This window comes from Cottoperca gobio, chromosome 2, assembly GCF_900634415.1.
Source record: "Cottoperca gobio chromosome 2, fCotGob3.1, whole genome shotgun sequence".
NCBI lineage: Eukaryota > Metazoa > Chordata > Actinopteri > Perciformes > Bovichtidae > Cottoperca > Cottoperca gobio.
The window spans coordinates 5,752,278-5,775,433 of record NC_041356.1 but is presented as its reverse complement, the minus strand read 5'-3'; the positions used below and the strand labels follow the sequence as shown (position 1 = coordinate 5,775,433).

The 23,156-nt window shown below is 42.9% G+C and overlaps 1 protein-coding gene across 6 annotated transcripts in view; it reads right to left on the bottom strand.

Annotated features, from left to right (window-relative positions):
* The window catches only part of LOC115017648 (microtubule-associated protein 2-like), a 52,868-nt gene that overhangs the window by 26,700 nt on the left and 3,012 nt on the right, over nucleotides 1-23,156 (bottom strand). For 3 of the 6 annotated variants that reach the window (XM_029446287.1, XM_029446315.1, XM_029446322.1), the window contains exons 1-2: nucleotides 8,751-8,811; nucleotides 8,548-8,615 (exon numbers count right to left, since the gene is read on the bottom strand). The gene's annotated coding sequence lies outside the window, so the exon portion shown is untranslated. The other 3 variants (XM_029446330.1, XM_029446306.1, XM_029446296.1) reach the window with 3 other exon arrangements.

Genomic DNA, 23,156 nt, shown 5'->3' with positions numbered 1-23,156 from the left:
ATCCAAAATTCCCTGTCTATAAACCTTTGACTGATATGTAAAAAAAATTCAACAAGAATTTTAAACCTTTCTTTATCAAATGCTCACATTTCTGTTCTGGCAAAATGACACATATTTAATAAGATAATGCCTCATTCGCATAGTTAAACATAACATTTTAGAAAATTTGTAATACAACAAATGATTGCCTTAATGGAAGTAATCCACTGGGGAAGTTTCACGGTGATATCTATTAGTTAAACATTTTTATTCTATGCACCTGTAGTGTTTCCCCTTAATTCACTGTCAGCTTCGAGCTCCAACCTCTGGCTGCTCCACAATCAAAGTGAAGGTTTCTTTACGAGACAGCTCTCATCTAAACCTTGTGTTTAACATAGCCGTGCATGCACACAGCAGCTTAACTCCGTCACCTACAGTCTGGCAGCAACATTAATCCAAACCTCCGTGTCGTCTTGTCTCTATTTTAAGCTGCCACTGATGGGCTGGAAACAACAACAACAACAACAACAACAACAACAACAACAACAACAACAACAACGCCAAAGTCAACCTACTCCGTGTCCATGCTTGAGCGTGTGCATACATTTGAAAACACCTTTCTGTTGACATTTAATTTTTTGTGATCATGAGTGTTACAGCACTGTGTGTCATGCATTTAATTGTATTAATTTTTATAATTTTACTTGCATGTTTTATATTAAAATGAATGTGATTATGCTCATTGTTCACGTAATTACATTTCCCTCAGAGATGTACGATTCCTTGTCATTTCTTCTCATCTTTTAATTCATTATTTTACATACTTTAAGTGACGATGGCATAGTCTGTAATTGCTGGAAATGTTTTATGTTAGGTTTAGGTTTTTCCACGATTTGGTTATTAATTTGCAATACTGAGAGGTTGTGTGGATTGGCACGGATGCAATGTTAAAGGAATGCTTCTATGATTTGGAAAATACACTAATTTGATTTCTTAGCTGCCAGTTAGATGATAAGATTGACTCATGTTTATATGGTGAATTGAGCCAGCAGCCGGTTAGTTTAGCTTAGCAAAAAGACTGGAAACGGGGGGGGAAACGGCTAGCCCGATTCCGTTGAAAGTAGCTGGAGCAGAAACTTCTTTTACTTTTCAGTTTTTGTATGGAAATATTTGTGTATGTTTGGACCAAGCATTAACATCCGGGTCCGAGAAGTGAAGCCAATGCGAAAGTGCCTTAAACCTGCATTATTTCTAATATCCAGCAGGGGGCAACTCCACTGGTTGCAAAAAGAAGTCTGATTGTATAGAAGTCTATGAGAAAATGACCCGACTTCTCACTTGATTTAATACCTCAGTAAAGATTTTCCTAAAGACTTTATGGTCTCAATCGCTAAGTTTCAAATCTTAGAGACTCATTTTGTAAATGAACAACATTTTGGTCGTCTAAAAATGTCTTGTTCAGCGTTCAACAAAAAAAACAGCCTAAATGACCAAAAGTGACGACAGACAGAGATAAAAAAAGAAAAAAAAAGAAACAGATGTTACTAGGATAGTTTCCAAGGCAACTGCTGGGATGATAATAATCCAAAAGGAAATCAAAGCGATAATTTCTAAGTGATTACAAGTGAACATCGTGTCGTCTGTGTGCCAACTACACAGATGCCCCTCATGAGCTGTTTTTGAGATTTGTCAAATTCTTGGATTGGTCCGTGGGGGCTGAGCCAGGAGATGAGTTAAGGCTTAAGTCAGCCATGGAGAAAGACAGATTTGCACGTTTACTCTGCGTTTGGACTGTAAGGAGGTAGAAAGCAGAGCATCCTGTTAACATTGAAATGGTGTGAAAGGACCGTCGGGGGGAGGGGGTGACAGAGAAAGAAAGAGACAGAGGATGAAGTAAAGCTGAGCAGAGATTCTCCAAACAGGAAGGAGGTTGATTTATTAGAGAAGAGAGAGAGAAAGAGGCCTGGAGTGAAGAAGAGAAGGAAACAGAAGTATTTATACTAAAAAGGACAATTCTGGTTTATTTGGTTGTATTTTTGTGGCCATCATTTCTACTGCTTCTGATAAACTGTCTTTTGTTTATCTTCCAAATAAGTTTGGTAAATGTGTAGGCTTATAAAGAAAATGTAAAAAAAATTGTTGTCAACACATGATTGTGTGGTCATGTTTTTCATGTTAACTCATTTTCATAATTGCGATTGCATGTTGTAAATTTTACTGGATAATTTTATTCTCGAGCAACGTTAATATTATTATATTATGCCTAAATTTCCCCCCAGAATTATAAGATTTTCCAGTTTTCTTTTTATTGACAGTTTCTTAAATATTTTTGCTGCATGCAGGAAGGATGTTGGGTTATTAGAAAGGAAAGGAAATCAAGTCAGTGTTTATAGAAGACTTGATAGAAGAACACTTTACAGGAACTAGAAAGTTGAGCAAGTTTCTGCAGAGCTTTGAATGATTTTCTGGTTTTGTTTTTTTGCTCATGTCATGTCAGGGCCTCCATACATTCTTTGTAAAAAGGTTGGCAATAACAACACATGTGCACTTTGTCTTCAACGGGACTAAAACATGCAAAAAACACACTTGGTATGGTCTTTTAATTTGAAGGAATAAAGATTTGGATTGATAGATTAGGTGAGAAATTAAAGGAAAAACCAACATAAAAAAACATCTGCATTTGTTTTGTTACTAAGTGCATTTATTTAGATTTCTTCTCTGATGTGTCTGCATGTAGAGAGAAAGAAACAGAAAGACCTGTGTAACTCCCTAAGCGCAGCAGATATTATGGAAGAAGAGGAAGAGACTGAGAGACAGCGAGTGGAGAACATAGTAAGTGAAAGAGACAGTAAGGTCACACAGGAAGTAATGTCTCTTCTGGGGGAAGGCTGGCCAGCTGGGGAAGCTTAGACAGAAAAAAGAAAAAAGAAAAAGGATGAGGAGAGAGAAGAATATACAGAGACGTGTAGTCACCGCCCTGCCCAGAAATATCAGCATCGTGGCAGGAATAGAAGCATTGTACTCAAAGCCACCTTTAACCGTCACACAGCAGTTAAACAGCTTGTCATAAAAACTAAATCTCCCTCTTTTTTGTGTTTTTGTGCATCCATGTTTTTAATAAATGATTAATTCACAGTTAAAGCTTGTGATCTGGGACACAAATTCATTTTAATTGGGGAAATATGAAAACAAAGTCTCTTTTTGATCAATTGTTACCAAATTACTTCTTCTAGGGCTGCAACTAGGGTTGGGCGATAATTCAATATGATAATTAAAATTACAAAAAAACTTTAATTTGTCAAGTATTTAATTCACACAGCAGTATAAAAAATAGACTTTAATATGAATTACCAGGAAAAAGCTATATCATGATACTGTATATCTCATTATCAAGATATGAAATGACCTATATTTTGATAGAAGATTGATTGCAGCTTTTACAGGATGAAATGCTGATATTTTTACATTTTCACAATCTTATCAGTCACACAAGATGACCATCAATCTGCACTAGTGCATCTCGGGGGTCGATATGTAATGGATGGGCACAAACAGTGAGTAAGTGACTGCAGGGCTGAACAAACAAGCAATTTGTCTCGAGTCTCTGGAAAGCTAGAAAAACAGTTGACAACACATTTTTTTGTTTGACATTCGTCTCGACCTGCAGGTTCCTCCCGGGAGGAGGGAGGCCAAACAGAAGGCAAAGAAGGAAGAGAAGAGATGAAGGAAGGAGTTCAGAGGCTGACCTAATCCACAGATTTGACTTCATCATCAGAAGAGGCAAACAGGAAATGAATCCTAATCTCAGAGCCGGGCTAAAAGGCCTGATAAACAAGGCTGAACTTCGCTGAGACGAGCCAACAGAAGAGATAAAGGGGAACATCACAGGAAGATATTTCCACAATTATGCGGCTCACACTGCAGGAGTTTAATTATCCAAATCTCAATTTCAGAATCACAGCTTTCAGATATGCATTTAAACATAGATAAAATAAAACTAGAATTACCGCCGCGCAATTGTCTGATCGCAGTGACCTTTGACCTTTGACCTTTGACCACCAAATTCTAAATCAGTTCATTCTTGAGTCCAAGTGGACATATTTGGCAAATTTGAAGAAATTCCCTCAAGGGGTGCTCTCGAGATACGACTTTCATGTACGGAAGTACGGACAGCCCAAAAAACATAATAAAAACACTTCATCGAGCAACACATAAAAATTAAAAAAGTAAATCCAGACAATTCTTTATAGGCTATAAATAGATTTTGGCAATTAAAAACTTTTTAAAATTTTAAAGTATGAGCTGGGGGTTGACAGTAGATGAAGGATGGTCAAGTATTTCCTATATTTCTTTCTGTTTCTTAAACCTGTCTTTTGACCTTAGATAACGAGATGTTATGCAAACACTGGGGAATTTCCAGCACTTGGAAAGGGTTAGGGTAACAGGCCTGTATTTAGAAACGCAGTCCTAGTTTCCTGAGGACATGGACTACGGCTGCCAGAGGTTGCGTTATGTCACCTGAAGGCTTAGTTGCTCCCTCCTACAGGAGGTACGCCTGTGTTGCTTAGCAATCCTCCTGTACTTTAAAATCCCACGTGTCACTTGGGTTCCTAAAGGGATACTTAAGTGAAATTAAACTAAACACATTCATTTCAATGACATAAAGAACAATAAATGTGTATAGCTGCAGTGGTTTGACCTGGCAGTGTTTGCCTCTCCATGAGGTCTCTGCTTCCTCCCCTTTTAACTTAGTCACCGGCCCCATTTCCTCATCTATAATTCACAAAAACAGCCTCCTTCTCCCCAAAGACCAACCCGCACGCACACACACTCCCCCGACAAACAAACACATGCATGTTTAATACATCAAAGCCACGAGGGGTTGTATTCAAGGTGAGGAATATTCACACTACAAAAGTTTCAAAATAAAACTAAATTCTTTATTTAATTTCCTTAAGAGCAGCCGATGAGAAACCTTAAAACTCTTTTCATTTCAGACATGGTTCCTCATTATCTTTTCATCAGCGACTTCCCTCGATGTGAGCTGGTGAGTAATTGCATCCATGATTCCCTTCGCCTTTTCTAATCACAACTCTGCTGCGTGTAGTCCTCAACTCCTCTTTTCAGCAGGGGCCTCGGTGCAATCTTACAGGTGAACAGAGACAGAAGGGAATCTGTTTTCTACACCTCTACAGAGTACAGAGGAGCCTTTGTGGCTAATGAGCCAAACTCCGCCGGGAAAGATTCTCATTAATTAATCCAAAATGATGAATAGAGAAGGGATGAGCATGATCGCAGAAAGGTTTGAAGAGGGAGGGGAGCGGGGCACTGAGAGCAGAACTTTCTACAAAGTTATTTTCAGGGAAATTATTAAGAAACTAGAATGCCTCCGCCAATGCCAACGGTGCATTCAAGTGCTCCACGGATCATCCTATAGAGTTGGGAAGTATGTTTTAGGCCACTTTTGTTTCCAGCATTTGCTTGAGAAAAGGAAATGGATTAGGTGCGGCAAAAAAAGTGCGGACTGAAGATTTTTTGCTGACTTGTTCATTTTCGCAGTCGGCAACAAATTTTTCCTGATACTTCGACGGCACATGAATGCAGCGCCGAATACCCTATCTCACAATGTTAACGAACGGGAAACTTCGTGCATCAGCCCGGTGACTTTGGATCCGCATCAAAACTTCATGAGTTCTTTCTTGGCTCATGCTTCACCCTTCCACCAAGTTTCATAAACATCGGGTGAGTAGTTTTTCCATAATCCTGCTGACTGACAAACAGACAAACCAAGCCAAAAACCTCCATGGTGGAGGTAATAACAGACTCGTAAAATAATGCATTATGGAAATTACTCATAATTGAAGCCATTAGCTTTCAAATCTTAAAAGGTCACAGGGGCTCTATCATTGTACGATTCTTGTGCCATTCAGCTGCCTCAACTCTAATGCGTTGAGTACGATACGGGCCAAAAAAAACATGGAGGCCTCATGGGAACTTTTCACTGGAATGAAAGCACTTTTCTTCGCTGCGTTAGGTAGACCAGGCAGGACCAGGTGCAGGTCTTTGTGCCCCAGAGGCAACAGCTGCACTGAACTGGTCTATATTCATATATATGTAGGTCTCTTCGTGGCCTAAGAGCATCACACACACATTCATCAATCAACATGACAAGGTGGTCCAAAATGAGCCCTGCAGGCTGCGATTTGATTACTCTGGAAAAACGTTCACCCTCAAGAAGTGCTGGAAATGTGTAAAATATAAAAAATTGGTCTTCTTGGTTAGTTTTCACCATTGAATTGTGCCTGCACTTGAAGTGACATCTCTGGAAAATAACGTGCAGCTAATAAGTAAACTAGACATTAATCTTAGGTGGCAATAAATATATTATTTATTTCTCCTGACATAAAAATACACCAAAATGGTTGCAAAGGCTTTGTGGATTAACTAAAAACATAAAAATTTCTTCAGTAATCCGTACTTTCCATTGCAGCGTCATCACTTATTCCTCAACGACGCTACATTCAAGCTCAGCTTAATGCTGTCCATTTCATCTTCGTCAATGACATCCAGCTACGTCTCCATCACTTGTCAACAGACACTTAATGGCATCCCGTCAAAGTCGAGAGGTGGTGTCGACCGCAATGTCCCCTTCTACAGTTTGCCTTTGAAAATAACCTACATTACATATTAATAAACTCTCATGGGGATCACATTCCTTGATGGTTAAAAAGCAAAGCAGCTCGAGAGGTTGATGTTAAAAAATACTGTTGCAATTACTGGATGATCAACTGGACGTTAAATCAAGGTCCACTTACTCGCTTTTTCGCCAATGCAGACCATGAGATGTGGTTGTCAGCACCCAAAAAAAGCACTGGCCTAAATATCTCGAGTTCCTAGTAGGGGTCAATCTCCCAAAACACTCCCATAATGCAACACAATAGCATTTTTGCATTCCAGGATTAATCTACAATTCAAATTTCTGCTTCCGATGTGTTTCTAAGAGGCAGTTGGAGAAGTGAAGGAGAGGAAAGCCATCGAAAACAATGCCACTCTCTTTCACACTTGGCATCACTGGAACTCCTACACTAAGCTCCATTACATTTCAATGCCTCGCAGACAAACAGCAGTTGGAACCAGGGGCGATGTTGACTCCGAAACAATGTCCCCATCTCCCACTGGTTTTGACCTGCGAGCGAGAGAAAACTTTTGGTTTACCAACCGCAACAGCGGACTCTCTGCCAAACCCCAACCTCGCTCTGAGGGCATGAAGAGGGAAATGGAAAGAGGGTGATTGGGGGGACAGGACTCCACTCGTTTGTCCCCCCCCCCCCCTCCTATGTCATTGCGTGTCATCCAAAGTTAGTTCCCAGGAAGGGACAGCTCGCCTCAGAGCTGCCAAGCAGCCATGCAGGCAGAAACACGATAGATAGAGAGAGGGGACGCGGGGGGCACGTCACTGTGGAGAAGACAGACACCCTGGCGAATTCTGGCACATAGTTCTACATAGAAAAGGGCTTAACCGAGAGTGTGCCACGCCCCCTTAAAACTTAAAATATCCTGTCACTACAACTTGACAAGGGAAAGAGTGTGAGACAGTAGCCCCTTTCACACATGCACTGCAACCCTGAAATTATCTAGACATTACCCGGAGCGGAGGAGCTGTATGTGAGAACGCAAAAGTCTGAATCATTTGGAACGGACATTGAACAGACTTTACCCTTCCAGCTCCCTTGTACACTCTGAGGAATGTCCGATTGAGCCCATGTTGGAATAGAGTCGTTCATATGAGAAAACGACTCGAGAGAGAGAGAGAGAGAGAGAGAGAGAGAGAGAGAGAGAGAGAGATCAAACAGATAAAGGCAGGAACATGCAGAGGGAGGAATAAACAGAGTGGGAGGGAGGAAGAATAGAAAAAGGTGGGAGAAAGACGGGGAGTCAGAGTTGGCATCTCGTTACTCCATGCAGCCGCCAGCAAACTTGTAACAGCCAGCTCTGCCGACGCCGACGGGCAGAGTAATGTGTCCTGCGGTCTCGCTCGGCTCGGTGTCACTCCCACGGACAAACCACCAACAATCTGTTGGCTGCGAGTCGTTAACCACCAACGGCCGCATGACATCACGGCCACAGCCTTTAAATATACCGCAATCGGCATTATTTCTAATTGAAATAATATTTTTTTATCTCTTGGTAAGCAGTTGCTTTCACACACACACACATGCAGCAGCACACTTGGGATGAACTGTCCTGCTGGCTGAATAATCAACGATGTCTAGACTGGGTATGTCACAAAGACTATAGGTCACCAAAACACAAAAACAGCCCCTGGCTTATCACAACATCAGCTCTTTCACTCTATTGTTTGAATGTCAGCAAGCAAATATCACGGATAATTAGAATCTCTGCAAACAAAGGGAGGACGATACGCAGGGAGGCATTGATAAGAGATCATAGGCATGCTCAGGGGAGAAGAAGACACTAAAAAGGAAAATGTTATTCTTCATCTCTGCTGCGTTTGGTAGGGATTAATACGCAGAAAAAGACACGGGGTGTAAAAACATGACGTCTTACCTGGTGGGGTTGGGCAGCTTTTTGTCTGCAAAGACGGCTCAAGGGGGGGGGGGGCAAGGCAGCGGCTTCTGCAGAGAGAGGAGGAAAAAAAGAAATGTAAAAAGAAGAAGATGAAAGACAGAAAAAGGAGCGAACAGGAGTCACAGAGGCAGCAGCGAGCTGACAGAGACGGCTGATGCTTTTTCGCCGGCGAGCACACTCACACACGTAGGTCTCCCCCCCCCCCAGCCTGACTTCCCCTTTACCAGCACACACTCTGCAACCAAACCAGTGTCTCCATAGCATTGGGGAGGGGTGGATAAAGGGGAGGGTGGGGGGGGTTGGGGCTCAAGAAACGCGTGTGTATGTTTGCCTCAGTCACATTAATTCATGTTTGAAAGAGATATGAAGCTCATCCACCCCCCGAGGGAATTGAGTTCCGAGATAAATCTCTATCCAAGAACATTTTTCCAGCAGCATATTTCATTCTCCTCTCAGAGTGCGTCTCGTGTGTAAAATGTTTTGCTGAAAGACGTTCAATGCATGAAACCTCTAAACATGACAGCGAGTGCAGTGTATACGTGTATATGTGTGTGTGTGTGTGTGTGTGTGTGTGTGTGTGTGTGTGTGTGTGTGTGTGTGTGTGTGTGTGTGTGTGTGTGTATAAAAGGAGGGGTTTTGCCCCATGCTGAATAATTGCTCTGTCCCGGAGCTCATTTGCAGGCACGGCCGACTGCAGCAGCAGCAGCAGCAGCACTGAAACAAAGGCAGCGAGGGGGGACGAAGGGGGAAAAAGAGGGTCTGAGCTCTGCAGAGGCAAGACAAGCACAGCTAACGCATACAACTCAGTAGCACTGACTGCCGAAATCCTAATTCCCCGCTCATTACTCCGACCGCAAACCACATGAAATGAAATACATTTATAGTCCAGGGGCTCACAATGGTCCCAGTCTTTAGCTATCCATCACCCGCAGTACTAGAGATGTCAAAGTTGGGAATAAATACAGAAGTTATGGGCTAGAGGGTAGATAAATCAAAAAGAATCCAGTGCAAATTTGGACAACTGGATAAATGAACAAAAAGTTCAAACAAACGCGTGAATTCAAGGTTTTTTTGAAGTGGGAAATCACATGAGGAGCTTCCCACGGCCTATCTGGTTTGGCGAGCACTTAAGCACTACTTTTTTACTAAATTACATTTCAATACCAGCTAAATATTTGCCTTTATAGTAGCTGTAAGGCTCATTGTTGTGGTTTTCCAGCCTGCAGCTTCACTGTTTTGCTTCACTCTTACTGCTCTACATTGGGACTGATCCTGGTGAAGCTCGTGTCAAGACACGTTAGGATTGTATTAACATCAGGGAGGCACTCATTAATCGGTATTGGCCGACTATGCGCCTTGTTGGCCATCGGTCTGTCGGCATAGAAGACGACATTCGACCGATGTTAACCTGCATGACGTGACGTAACACAAGAGGGCAACGGGTGCATTTAATTCATGTATCACAAAGTAGTTGTATAGCAGCTTTTTCAAAATCAATCTTTTTCATTTGAAAGGTTATATTAAAGGTTTGTGCTCATTCAAAGATAGAATGACTTTAAACCAGTTAATGTTTTTCAGCTATCGGTCCAAGATTTCAGTGCAAACCCTAATTAACATCTTCCTCTGCTTTAAGAAGGAAGTGAATTAACCCACTAAAACAAACCAGCATGACCAGACTGATGTCAAGAGAAACTCCCTAACATGATCGCCAAACCTCACGGAGACCACTGAGGTTGTTGCGAGGCTGAGTCATAAAAAGGACACATCTTCATACGATTCCAAAAACGAGGAAGAGATTGAATCGAAGAAGCCAGCCTCGCTGCTTCCATCCCACATCACATCCTCCCCCGGTCCTCATCATTAGCTTGTCTTGTTCCAGAGAGGAGTAGAAAGAGACATCAGTGTAAGACTGTAATCAACCTGTCAGTGTCAGGGACTGGATCAGGTTTTTATTTTATTTTTTAAACAACCCACAAATGAGATATTTAAAAATGGCAGCGCAAGAAAATAATCCTGTTGATGAATTAAATTATGAGATCATTTTCAATTATTACATTTGTTGAGAGGGTTCAGTGAAGCACATTTAGGATATACGGAAAGTAAGAGATCAGGAAGGAGGAGAATCAAAGGGAAGGTTGGGTGGGAGAGTGGGAATCAAATCTCGGAGAGGCGCAGACAGTCCTGTCAACGCCAGCCGCCTTTAGGGAGGCCTTTTGCCAGCACTGATTACAGAGCGAGGCCTCGGCCGGAGCTGCAGAGCCGGCTAGCATAGCCGCTAACATCTAATCTCCACACATCCTCTGCTGCCAGAAAGCAGAGGCGAGTCGCGCTAACGCCAATCTCCCACTGACTGTCAACAAACACAGCGGGCAGGCTGAACTCGCCGTCAACAGATTACACATTTTGTTCACCCTGCATTTCAGTCCTCTGGTTTAGTAGCAGGATAATTACTTGCCAAGAAGACCATTTTCACTGGACAAAAGTAAAAGAAAATTCATTACAATGTCAGATTTAAGCACCTTCTTCAATCAAATCCAGATTTATTCTCATGGGTCAAAATAAAACCTGGTGGTTTAATCCCAAATCAAATGGCAGGTCAATCGTATTGGAAGTGGGGGTGCTGGTTGATCGCTTTGGGGCGCAGCCAACTCACTATGATCAGGATTAGCCAAATGGATCATTGTAGGCTTTTACGTAATCTGCTTGGACCCCTTCATGAAGATTTCGATGGTCAAAAAAGTGTTGAGCGCTTCTGTTTGACGCGTTATTTCAGAGCGACAACCAAGTTTGTATCCCCAAAATCACCAAATCAAGAACGAGGCCAAAACAGAGCCTGTATAATGTGGTTTTTATTTTGCAGTGTGAAAAGCAACACAATGAAAGCATGATTAGCTTCTTCTTAAAATAAAAACAGGTGCTGAGTTAGCCTATCAACTCCAGACTTTCTGGAGCTGTCATCAAAGGCAGTGTCCCGAGCTGTGACCTCATCGGGCCGCCTCTGAAAGCATGACTCGAGCTATTCTCTGCAATGGGTTTCACTGAGCGGGCACTTTTATTGCAGGTGCTTGAGAAAACAACGGCGGTGGTTTCAGTGGTTCTGAGTAATCAAAGCTGTAATTTCAGCTCCCGTTTTAATGTGCCGCCATATAACTTGAACTTCTGCGGTTTGACGAGAGAGCAGAGAGCAGTTAATATGAATGCAGATATTGATTAAGGCACTGATGTTGGAAGGATGAAATGTAGCGAGTCCCAGGGAGCCGCACGGGGTCAGTTGAGAGGGTCCCTGGGAAATTGACCAATCACCAATAAAATGTGTTATTTGACAAATTGTAGTGGTAAACTCTTGTTGATGTTATATGGTTATAATAAGTATGCATAGTCAGAAATATTTAATCATAAACATGAAACTTGACTGTGACTTTAGTCGATAGTGAGTTTTACTGGCCGGAAAGTGGCTGAAAATTGAGACATTTTATAGAATTTAGAACATTTCTAGTACAGTCTCAACAACAATTTGGATTAATCTTTGTTATATCATTGTTATCTTCATATCTCTGAGTTTTCAACTGTTTGCGAGGAAGTTGAGTCCTTTGGCAATTGGGAAATTGTCCATCTTTCACTATATTCTGACATTTTATAAGCTAAACAATTATTCAGGAGAATAAATGACATATTTAAGTATTGTTGCGCTTCCATAAAGTGTATGTTAGTGACTAGAATAAGAAAAGAATGGTCCTAATCGATGCAGCAGAGGCCAAGATATCCCATCTTCTTAGACTACAAACTTTGGATCCTCCACTTCCCATAATGAAACTCAAAACTGCTTCATTAGACAACTCCTGTCTGGTAAAGTCTCAAACCGAATATATAATAGAATATATCCAAGATGACATCACATTAAAAATGAAGGTTCTTAAAAAAGTTCTAGTAGTTTTGCTTCTTTATACTTTAATACCATGCTTATGCTTTTTCTCCCGACTACTATACATCACTGTGAGCATTGCAGTCAGTGCCATGTTAATACTTTCACCCAGACATGGACCCAGTAATCGCCCGCACTGGCAGACGCATGTTAATGACCGAGGATCAGACCACCACCACAGGATCAGCATGATCACAAGAGCAATCTCTTTCCAGCTCAAGGCCGATGTCCCGTTTCCCACAACAACTGCTCCTTTTGCTCGAAGTAGGAAACGCAGTGGCATCTGCTTGTTTGGCCGTTTGTTTGAACAAATAGTAAATTAGATTTAAGACGGTGGAAAATCTAATTACCCAAATCTGTCTGTCTGTTCAAAGATTAGCACCCGCTAGTGTGTCTCGGACTCAAGCCAGCCAGGTCATTAACTCACCATTCATATGATGTCATCAGTGAAGGGTAGATTTAGACATTTCCTATGAGATCAATTTAAAACCACGCAGCTCCATTGTTCATTCATTTCATGTATGCTGCTGTCGTACTCTCTCACTACTGCTGCTTGATCAAAAGCTGTTTTGATGTCAAAAGGTCAAAAGGTGAGTCTGTTTCAGAGCAGCTAGACCAGATGATCCTCTCCATCCCCTGAGAGCCCTCTGCATATAGACACAACAGCGTGACTCACACCAAAGCCAAAGTCCTACACCTTGTTTCGAGCCCCGTGCACGAGCTCCTGCGCAACCTGCTGATCACGTCGTTCTGCTGCCGCTTCAAACATCCTAAAACTCTCCCGTACCAGAAAGAGGGTGACGAAGCGAGATTAAGTATACACAGTCGCACTAAAACAAACTCAACTCTATTCATGTTTTGATAAAAAGAAACAGTTTACTCTTATGATGTTTACACAATCCCCCCCCCCCCCCCCCGACAACTCGTCATTACCGTATCGAGGCTCGTGAAGCACTTGAAGACCTAAGTGCTTTGTGAAAGTGCAGCTTTCCTTGTTTGCGACCGCCAAGAGCAAATAGCTGCTCATTTGCCAAGAGTGAACATTACAGCATCTCAATGAGCGGCTTTCAATTCATAACTGAAACCAATAACATATGCACGCGGGAATGTGAAGTACACTTCTCATGCATCTGCCGGACCACCACTGGATACAATAGTGACTGTGATGGATGGAAAGTGATCCTTCCTTTTCTACCACCGAGTGAGATGGCCTCTCGGGGGTCTCATCACTCACATTCATATGCATGTATGCAATGTGTGCACACACACGCAAACACAAGCCATCCTTTGCCTGTAAGCGTGGGAGTGTGTTTGTGTTGGACTGTCACTCCTCTCTGATATAAGCAGAACACAGGAAATTCCTCAAATGTGAAATAGACGCACCGTTTAAAACTGAGACGTGATTTGAGAATAAAAGAAACGGGACAGGAAGTGGAGAGACCGTGTTTGTGTTTTTACAACAACGAGCGCAGGGAGGCGGGTGGACGGGTGGACGGGACTGATGCTACGACTGTGGGTTGAATAAGGGGGTGCAAACGCACTCGACTGTTTTTATGGACTTAAATAAATTTGCGCCTGTCTGAGGGCGTGTGTATCGACTCCCTGCCAGGTTGGTGTGTGTGTGTGTGTATGTGTGTGTGTGTGTGTGTGTGTGTGTGTGTGTGTATGTGTATGTGTGTGTGTGTGTGTGTGTGTGTGAACGCTCCAGCTCGCGTGTGCCCGGTTTTACACTAACCACAGGGTGTAGCCGTGGGCTTTGAAGTCGTCCACACACCCTGGGCTGAAACACAGGCTACTGTACAAGATCCCATATTACTCCATGGAAAAATCACAACATGCTTTTTACTCACAGGGAACACAGAACTCTCTATTCCCCAAGTAAAACTTCACGGCGTAGAAAAAAGCAGAAAGAGACTGCACAGAAGGGTCCAGTTTAGGGCTGCAGCGAACATGTATTTACAACTATCACAGGGTTACTTTGATACTGAAGAAAAGGTAAAAACGTGATGATTCTCAGGCAAGTTCTGGAGTTATAAGAAGCCTTGTTTTTCTATGATTTGTAAGCAAATTGTTCCTCCCACTTACAGCTCGAAAAAACCTCTGTTGAAGAACTTTGACCTCTGGTGCTCATTCTCTAATTCAAAAGCTGTCTTTCTCCTCTATTTGGATTGAATGTGCCTCGTCTGTACCTGCGGGTTTGTCTAAAGGCAGCAAAGCAAACAAATAATTCATCAAGTAGAAGAGAGACTCCAAAAAAGGTCAGAGATGATGCGCTCACGCCTACAGAGTGCACAGAAAGAGTGAATAAAATGATAGATCCAAAGGGATAAATAGTAATGTATAAATCCCATTGTTGCTTCCAGGTTCCCAGCAAGGAAAGGTAAACGGGTGTGATTTGTAGCAGGGATGTCCCCGTTTCTAAGCCACTTCCTGTTGATGGGAGTTCTGAGCCTTGGCGTCCACATGCCATCTGCTGTAAATTAGCACCTACACAGGGTGCACTGAGATCTGGGCAACAGTGGTCAGACGCTGGAGTTTAGAGTCGTGAAGCTCCAAGCATATTCATTTCGTTTGCTGCCTAACTTTAGTGGATCATAACATATCTGGTATGGAATTAATCTGCTCAAAATGAGACCAAACTTTTCAATAGATGTCAGTTTTTGTGTGTCCTTCAACAGAATTGTTTTTAGCCTATTTCCAGAATGTCCCTTTGCTCTTGAAGTGGTTGTTGATCACATGTGGCCTTTACCGGCCCTTTAAGAGGAGCAACCAATAAGCAGAAACATTTCCAAAAATGATAAATCCCCAAAACTACAAGAGGTCCTCGAACATACAGTCATGAATGAGCACATCAAATATTTGGCCGACGAGAGATTAGCTGTAAACAGACACACACACACACACACACGCACACGTACAACGGTCTCCCCACAGGCTTACGCCTTTCGGAGATAATTACTTAGAATCACGCTCGCAATCAAAACTATTTCACCACTTTCCAACTCTTGGAAGACACCAGTGCAGATGACACAGGACTAATCTCGAGGCCTTTTTTAGTTTATTTAATGATATTGCAGTCCAGATGTTGGACTTGCTTCTCCAGAGAGAAGTGTGAGAAGCGGCAGATAAGCGCTGTCGAGTTGCTGAGGCGCTCGGGCTTGGAGGAGAGAGGACACACGTGTCACTGAGACGGAGTGAGGAGCGGATGTTTCTGGAAGTCATCAGAGAGGGGGGGGGCGGGGCTGGACCTTTACTGCAACGGAGGAGGATGTCACAACTTGCATGGATTCACGGTCCACACGATTGGCAACATCCAATAGATACAGTATGCATTAACATATCGTAAATGCACACACAAAAATACAACTTTGCGACGCGCACAACATGCAAAAGGACGTCCCACATTATGGGCTCCCGAGTCACTAGCCTGGCATGCAAACACGCAGCTCGATCCTGCCAAGTGTAAACACCAATAAAAGACAAACAAACACAACCCGAGCTGGAGTCAACAGCTGTCAAGTGTTATGGGGCAACTCTGTCATTCCGGCAAGGCATGGGAAACTGCCGTGTCAGTGAAGCATCCAAAACAAGCAAGCTCTTCCCCCACCTCCTTCCACCCCCCCCCCCCTAAAAAAAGAATGAGTCATGGTCGGAGGCTCTGGGATAGAGATGAGGTTGATTTTTGGCTGCTCTGAATGGGGGGGAAAACTCCAAGCACTATCCTCATGAGAAATTATTGAAAACAAACTTTCAACAGCTTCTTAAACAGGACCATAATAAATAGTTTTGCACGTTTTAGCCCGTTAACAAAACTCATACTCGTCTTTAAAGCCGACTCTATTGACTTCCATTCAGTTCTGCGTACATGTCAGCTGCACCTTTACATTCTCATGATAATAAGGTACTGATTTAGTTCAATCTTATAAGCAAATGGGTTTTTGTAACATGCATAAAAACTGTAGAACGGTGCTGCATTTTGTGCAATTGGTAGTTAACATGATACATTCCGGTATGGCCCTTTAAAAAGGAACTACAGCAAAGCAGGCGAGGAATAAAAAAAAAAGCATCAAGCGTCAAAGAGACACTGATAACGTCGACAAACAACATAACTATTCAATCAACTCAAACAGACTGCGTTTTAATAGCAAACCCAACGTGCAGTCCCTCCGCATCTTTCCTTTCGTCCACAGGAAGCATCTCGACAGCGCTTTCACCTTGAGGTACTCTAAGTGCAGGCTATTAGTGTAAGTGATACAGCCTTATTGTGGTTAGAGCTTGGCCGGCATGCAGGGGGAGGGGGGCGGCAATAAGACGAGAAGGCCCGTGTGAGGGAGGCCAGGTGGGAGAATCTCTCGCCAGCTTCCATTAACAAAAGAGGGAAGGAGTGAAAGAATGAAGCTGGAGTTATTAAAAAGCAAGAGCATCCCAGGTATAATGTGCTGACATGGGGGTTTAGCGGTAATGACTGCATGCACTTGAGGGACTCGAGGGTGAGGTCATTCTTCATTAACTTACTCGACAGTTACATTATTGGAGCCGACTGCATATGGATACGTCTCTCAGATTATTTCTGCGGCCTCTGTTAAGTCTTATTAGCCATTACGTCCCATATTAAAATCCCACTAAAGTGAAAGATCAGGCCAAATGTGCCGCTTCAGGCCTCCCTTTGTTTATACTTCAACGCATAGAAAGACTCTAAATGGTGTAACTGATGGTTCAATCCAGTTTTACGGCTCAGTTGTTGACGCTGTGTGGGCTACAGGTTTCTCCGGGGTTCTGTTACTGCTGGCAGATGACACTTTGTTTCCATGACACCGAGATGAGTCACTATGGCTACGGCTCTATTGGGGCGGGTGGGGGATAGGGGGGGGGGATCACGACAAAGCTAAAAGAGGAACGCTTGGTAAACACTTTTTTTTTAAAGGAACCTTTATTAACCTGGTCCCTCTGAATTATGACTTCGAAAGACAAACAAACTACATTCAAGACATTCCTCAAAAGGTCAAACAAAAAAGAAGGGAGTGGGTGAGGAAGAGTTTTTGGGGGTGGGATTTTTGTCATAAAAATTGGGGCATTTACAAAACTTTGGGAGCGCTTAAAAAAAAGTGGATACAATTAAATAAATTGCTTAATGTCGTATAAGGATATTGGTGTAAACTGGTACATTTTTGCCCCTTCGTTAAGTTTTTTTTAGGGGCATTCTGAGTTTGTTGCCCCCCCCACCTTTAATTTCGGACACTAAGAGTTAGAAACCTTTTGCCTCAAATATGAGCTGAAGTCTGACTTCCCATCCTGAGTCATTTGTTATTCATGCCAAGTGGAAGTGATGACACAGCGAGAGTGACAGAGTGACAAACTGAAGCAGAGTGCAGGTACATTTATCCGTCGGGAAAAAAACGAGCAGTGCAGGGTGTCGGCGCAGCTGAGTGACATTGTCTGCAATGCAACTGACTTTGGTTTTACGCACACACACTCAAACTCACACAGTGGCCGGAATTCACACACGAAATAGGTCCACATGCAGACAGAGTGATGCAGTGCAGGCTAAACCAGACGGAGCTTTGTGTTTTCATTACTCAGATTGTGGACGCAGATTAAAGCGTCTTGAGTCTGCAGCTCTGTCCCTTTGTGGTTTGGAACACAACTGGTTCACATGTCTGTTGGCGGGGAATGCCGACCCCGGCGCAGGAAATAGCTGGGCTCGAGAACATACGAGCTACTGCAGATAAAATGCATTCCGTGTCTCCGCCGGTTGGAAAAGGCGCGGGAGCTGTGCTGAATTAGTGGTGAGAATACGGGAGATAAAGGCTGGTGGGGGTGGGACTTTCATCTGATATGCAATGGGAAAAGCACATACCGGTAAGTGGTGTGTGAACTTTGGGGACATTTGTCACAGTTATTATCAGGGCAAGAGTTTTTCCCCCTTTCAGAATTCAAGTCATATTAAATGTTCTTGCACTGTTGAAGGGAAACCCCTTTTAGTGTAGTAAATCTTTCCCGGATTTGTATTGTAGTTAATTGAAACTACATCTCTTAAATCCCCACGATGTCAAATTTCATGACATGAAACATGAAAACAGCCTTGATTTAACCTTCCCGACAATGCATTTCGGTATATAATCCAAAGGGCTTTATTAGGTCAGTATGCTTAAAATGAAATATTTGTTGGATCCCCAAACAGCCATTTTACTGCATGTTTCTTTCGCTACATCTCCATCCACGAGAAGAGTTGTTTTACATTAACCTACATATATAATATTCAAGATTTTATTTAATTCTAAATACAGGCATGAAGAGGAACGTCCAGCAGTGCTTGCCAAAATACTCTCTATTATGTCATCCCAGAGCTGCAAATCCAAGCATGAGTGGGAGCTTAACTCCAACAATTTGGAAAGTTACGTGCAAATCACTTGTGCTTCATTTCATTGGCAGTTTAGAGTAACCTAATAGCACCAGGAATGATTAACTCATCTGCCCGGAAGCCTCTTTGACCGGCGGTGTGAGGAGTCATGCAGAAAAAAAAGGGGGTATATTATGATAAGGTCCATCGCGCCTGGATAAAGGGGTTAACTTCTATAGATCCTTTCTTAGCCTTCTCAATGGATGACCCCTGTTTGGAGTAAGGGGTGAGATGGAGAAAAGGGCTAATGGGGGGGGGGGGGGGGTGGAGTGTGCCTTGATTAGGGTGTAAAAGGTGGCAATGAGCCAAGGCCTCAGGGCACAAGGAGCTCAGGGATTTTCCTCCCTACCCCGCAGGGAGCGTGAACAGGGAGGCATCACGTGTAGCTTCCCCCGAGGTAAAAAAAAAAAAAAGCAGATGGCAGAGGATTAGCATTTGAATGTGGACATGCAGATCCATGGGGGGGGCACCCCACCCTCTCCTCCTGTTTCCCCGCAAGAGATAGGTGAGCTGAGGAAAAGACGACTTGGGAGAGACAAAATCAATAATTGGCGACCAATGGTGCGCAGACAAAAGAACTGGGAAAAGCTGGTGGCTTTTAACAGGAGCGATTATGCTCAGGAATATGCTCAGTAAATCAGAGCTAACATCAGGAAACATATGGAGTGACGCAGCGTTAATGTTTGGACTGTTTGAAAAGATGCTGGTATCAACGACGAGCTGCAGCCCAGACTTCTGTATGAAAAATGTGAGGCTTAGAGGTTTAGATGCAGAGGTAAAACACAGAGGACAGGTTTGCTGTTCATAAGAGACCAATACACTGAACACATTATACTGTACGAGCTATAAAACCTTTAAAAATGTTTTTAAATATGAACTTTTATAAGGAAACTGGGGCTTCATGCCAGGAGTATGGCATGACTTAAATAATAAAGAGCATGCATTAGGGAATGTACAAGTTTTATTACTATTTCCATCAGAAGGTTTCTTATTATTTAAGCGGGACTTTGCCTTAATGACTTTAAAGCTGAGCTGTAGTATTGTGGTAAGCTGCCAAGTGAGTTATTACTGTTTAGAAAATGTAAATCAGCATGTTTATTCCTTTAGATGAATGTTTTTGCCTTATAAAATGCAAAAATGAGAGAAAAGAGTTCATCCATAGCTATCCAGTTTTCTACGCATGCATAGATGCATGAAAATCTGTTCTTCAGTTTATTACCACCTATTGTCAGCTTTTAAAATAAAGACACTTTTCTCCCCAGAGGCCATTCACAAACATCTGTTGATGCTCCACAATAAAGCCAAAGGCTGCTTTTTCTACTGGGATTTATGCTCTTTGGTTTAACGAGGTGACCCGAAGGCAATGAAGTCTCCCACTTGACAGCGCCTTGGGGGTAAATGCCTTGTTGTACATGTACATCACGTCTGTTTCTGCCATTGACACAACATGGTTGGTCCCTTGAATGCAGCAAGAGGAGGAATGAATTTGGAAAAGGAACAAACAAACAAGGAGAGATTCCACATTTCTAGGGTAAGTTAGGGTCAAAGGTTGCGTCTCAATCAGGGTTAGGGTTAGGGTTAGGGTGAAAAAGGAAAATAAAAGAAGACCTTAAAAAAACGTGTGAACGCTGTTTTCCAGGCTCCTGCTTGTATCCTCTTACTACAGAGGGAGGTAGAGCAACACAGAGGGTCTTGACACACTGGTACTCAAAAGGTTCCATTCCTTTGAGGGGCTGGTTTCCATGGCAGGGGTTGCCTTGGTGAGGGGGGCCCTTAATGGCAGTAGGCACAGTCAACACTTGAAAACAACACAGACAGTCCAGAGAGGATCTTGTGAATGAGAAACACACTACAGTATGTAGTGTGAGGGTGCAATAAAGCATTTTTATTTCTTGTTATTACCTTCGCCAAGGAGGTTGTGTTTTCGGCTCGGTTTGTCTGTCTGTCAGCGGGATTACCAAAAAAACTACTCACCCGATTTTCATGAGAATTGGTGGAAGGGTGAAACATGGGCGAAAGAAGAACCCATTACATTTCGGTGCGGATCCAAATCACGAGGAAGAATTATGTTTCACTTTCGTTAACATTGAGAGATAAGGCATTTGTGCTGCATACATGTGATGTCGCAAATAAACATAAAAATGTGTTCCTGAGAATTCATGTGAACGCCCCTTCGAGTCGGAACAACAACTCGGAAACAGATATCAACTTGTTGTTTAAACGCTCTGAGCAATAAAACACAACACATCTTCTTTGTAGCGGCCATGTTGTTTCCACATTACAACTTAATGCTCGAGTAATCAATCATTTCCAGCGTAAAGAAAAGGGGGAAAACAACTCTGCAAGGCCAAAGTGGATACCCTGAGTTCTTAGGTGGATTAGCCCTAAATGACATCCTTCATCTCTCTTCATCTTCTTCTTTCTGTTACAAGACAGGATGTTAGATTTGCTGTTAAGTCCCTCTTCAGTGGCGGTCACAGTAAAAACCCTTCCTGGAAGCTGGCCAGGAGGTCCACTACACACACACACACTCAGCTGCTGTGTTCCTGCAGTCCAGTTAAAAACAGACTTGCAGGAACGTCATGTACCATCAATGTCCATCTGTTTCTACGTTTCACACTGGCTTTACAGAGCTGCTGTGTGTGAAGTTCCTATGGATCGGGGGGTTTCCATTCATCCAAAAAAAAGGGCCCTGACAAGCAGATGCACGAAGGAACAAGGATGGACACACTAACACAGTAAACAGGCATGTTCTGGTTTTCGTTTAGGAATCTCAAGGCCCTGAATCCTTGGAGACTTATTTCCATAGCATTAGATTCCTTTGTGCATCAACTGAAAAACACACGGGCATTAAAGAAACCTGAGTCTGTATGTTCTAACAATACTTGGGACTTCAACAATGAGGCTCATTGATTCCCCCAGTACACTTCACCCTATGTTCCAGCCTACAACCGCTGCCAGCCGGCTGTTTGCAGAAGGATGGGGAGAACACAATCTAGCTGTTTAGCTTGAACATCTGGAAATCATAAAAGGCTCGGCGCTATATAGCTTAGCCGCTACGCTAAGCTAACAGGAGGTCCCTGGACCATTTAGGACGGCGCTAAGGCTCATTAGTGGTTTCTTCACAATCGTTGGCACGGGTCAGGGTCCGAAAAACCAGACCAGGCTCCAGTGTAACTGCTATATGTAGAGCTGCTTCTAGAACATCATTTAGGCTACTATTATGTCTTAAAATAGTTGTCTTTGATGGACAAGAGAAAAAAAAGAGATTTCTCCATAGTGCTTTCCAAAAACTTAAATAAAAAACCTCTTTGACACTCAATAATATTGTAGCCACCTGTAGTTCATGTTTCTTTTAAGAGCCAAAAACACAGTTTGTTGCCCGTTAATAAAAATACAATTTAATTGATATTTCCTTTACACTTTGTTTTTTACCGCAAGGCCCATAAAATCCTGCAAAGCTTTGGTGCATTGTTAACATTAAAACAGATGCCGGACCCAGCTGGCTGCGTATAGACACAGCCATAATATTATCCCGAATATGTCATCAGCCCAGTTGCCTGCATTCTCGTGTGCCAATTAGAGGTGGGAAATAGCAAATAGCAATTTAAAGCTGGACTATACAGTATGCCATATCTCTGCTGAAGACAGAGACGCGGAAGCTTCCTGTAACAGCTCCGTGTGAACATCCAGCACATTTTTCTACTTGGAATGTGCTTTTGGGCACTTGTCCACACAAACTGATCTAAATAAAGAACGCTTTCCAGGAGTTAAATAACTTTAAGGCACATGGATCAACATGGCGTGGATTCGCTGTACTCAAGCCAAGTCAACCTGTACAAACTGTGGTAGGCGGCGTTCTTTGTCTCTCAGAAATAAAACGCTCCCAATCACTCCCTTCGACAGCCTCTAATGTACAAACCCTCCATTCTCGCGCTGACCTCATGGATTAGCTAACAGGGTTACGACACAACATCGGAAGCGAGAGCTGCAGAGAATATTATAGATGCCAATATCTGAGGGGGTGTGCTTACTGGGTGCAAGAATGCCCCGAATGAGTGTCTTCTCTGTCGAGGGGCATCGTCCGTGAGGAATCAGATGTGACACCGGCTGTCAGGGTTTGTTTGGGAGACTGGGTGCTAGTCAGCCGTAGATGGAGATGGTTCAGAGGCAAAGAGGCAGGATGAATGGTTAGAGAGACCATCCTGTACCGAGGAGGTCACAACATGGATCTTAGCGCCAGATAAAATGGTTGTTAATCGAACT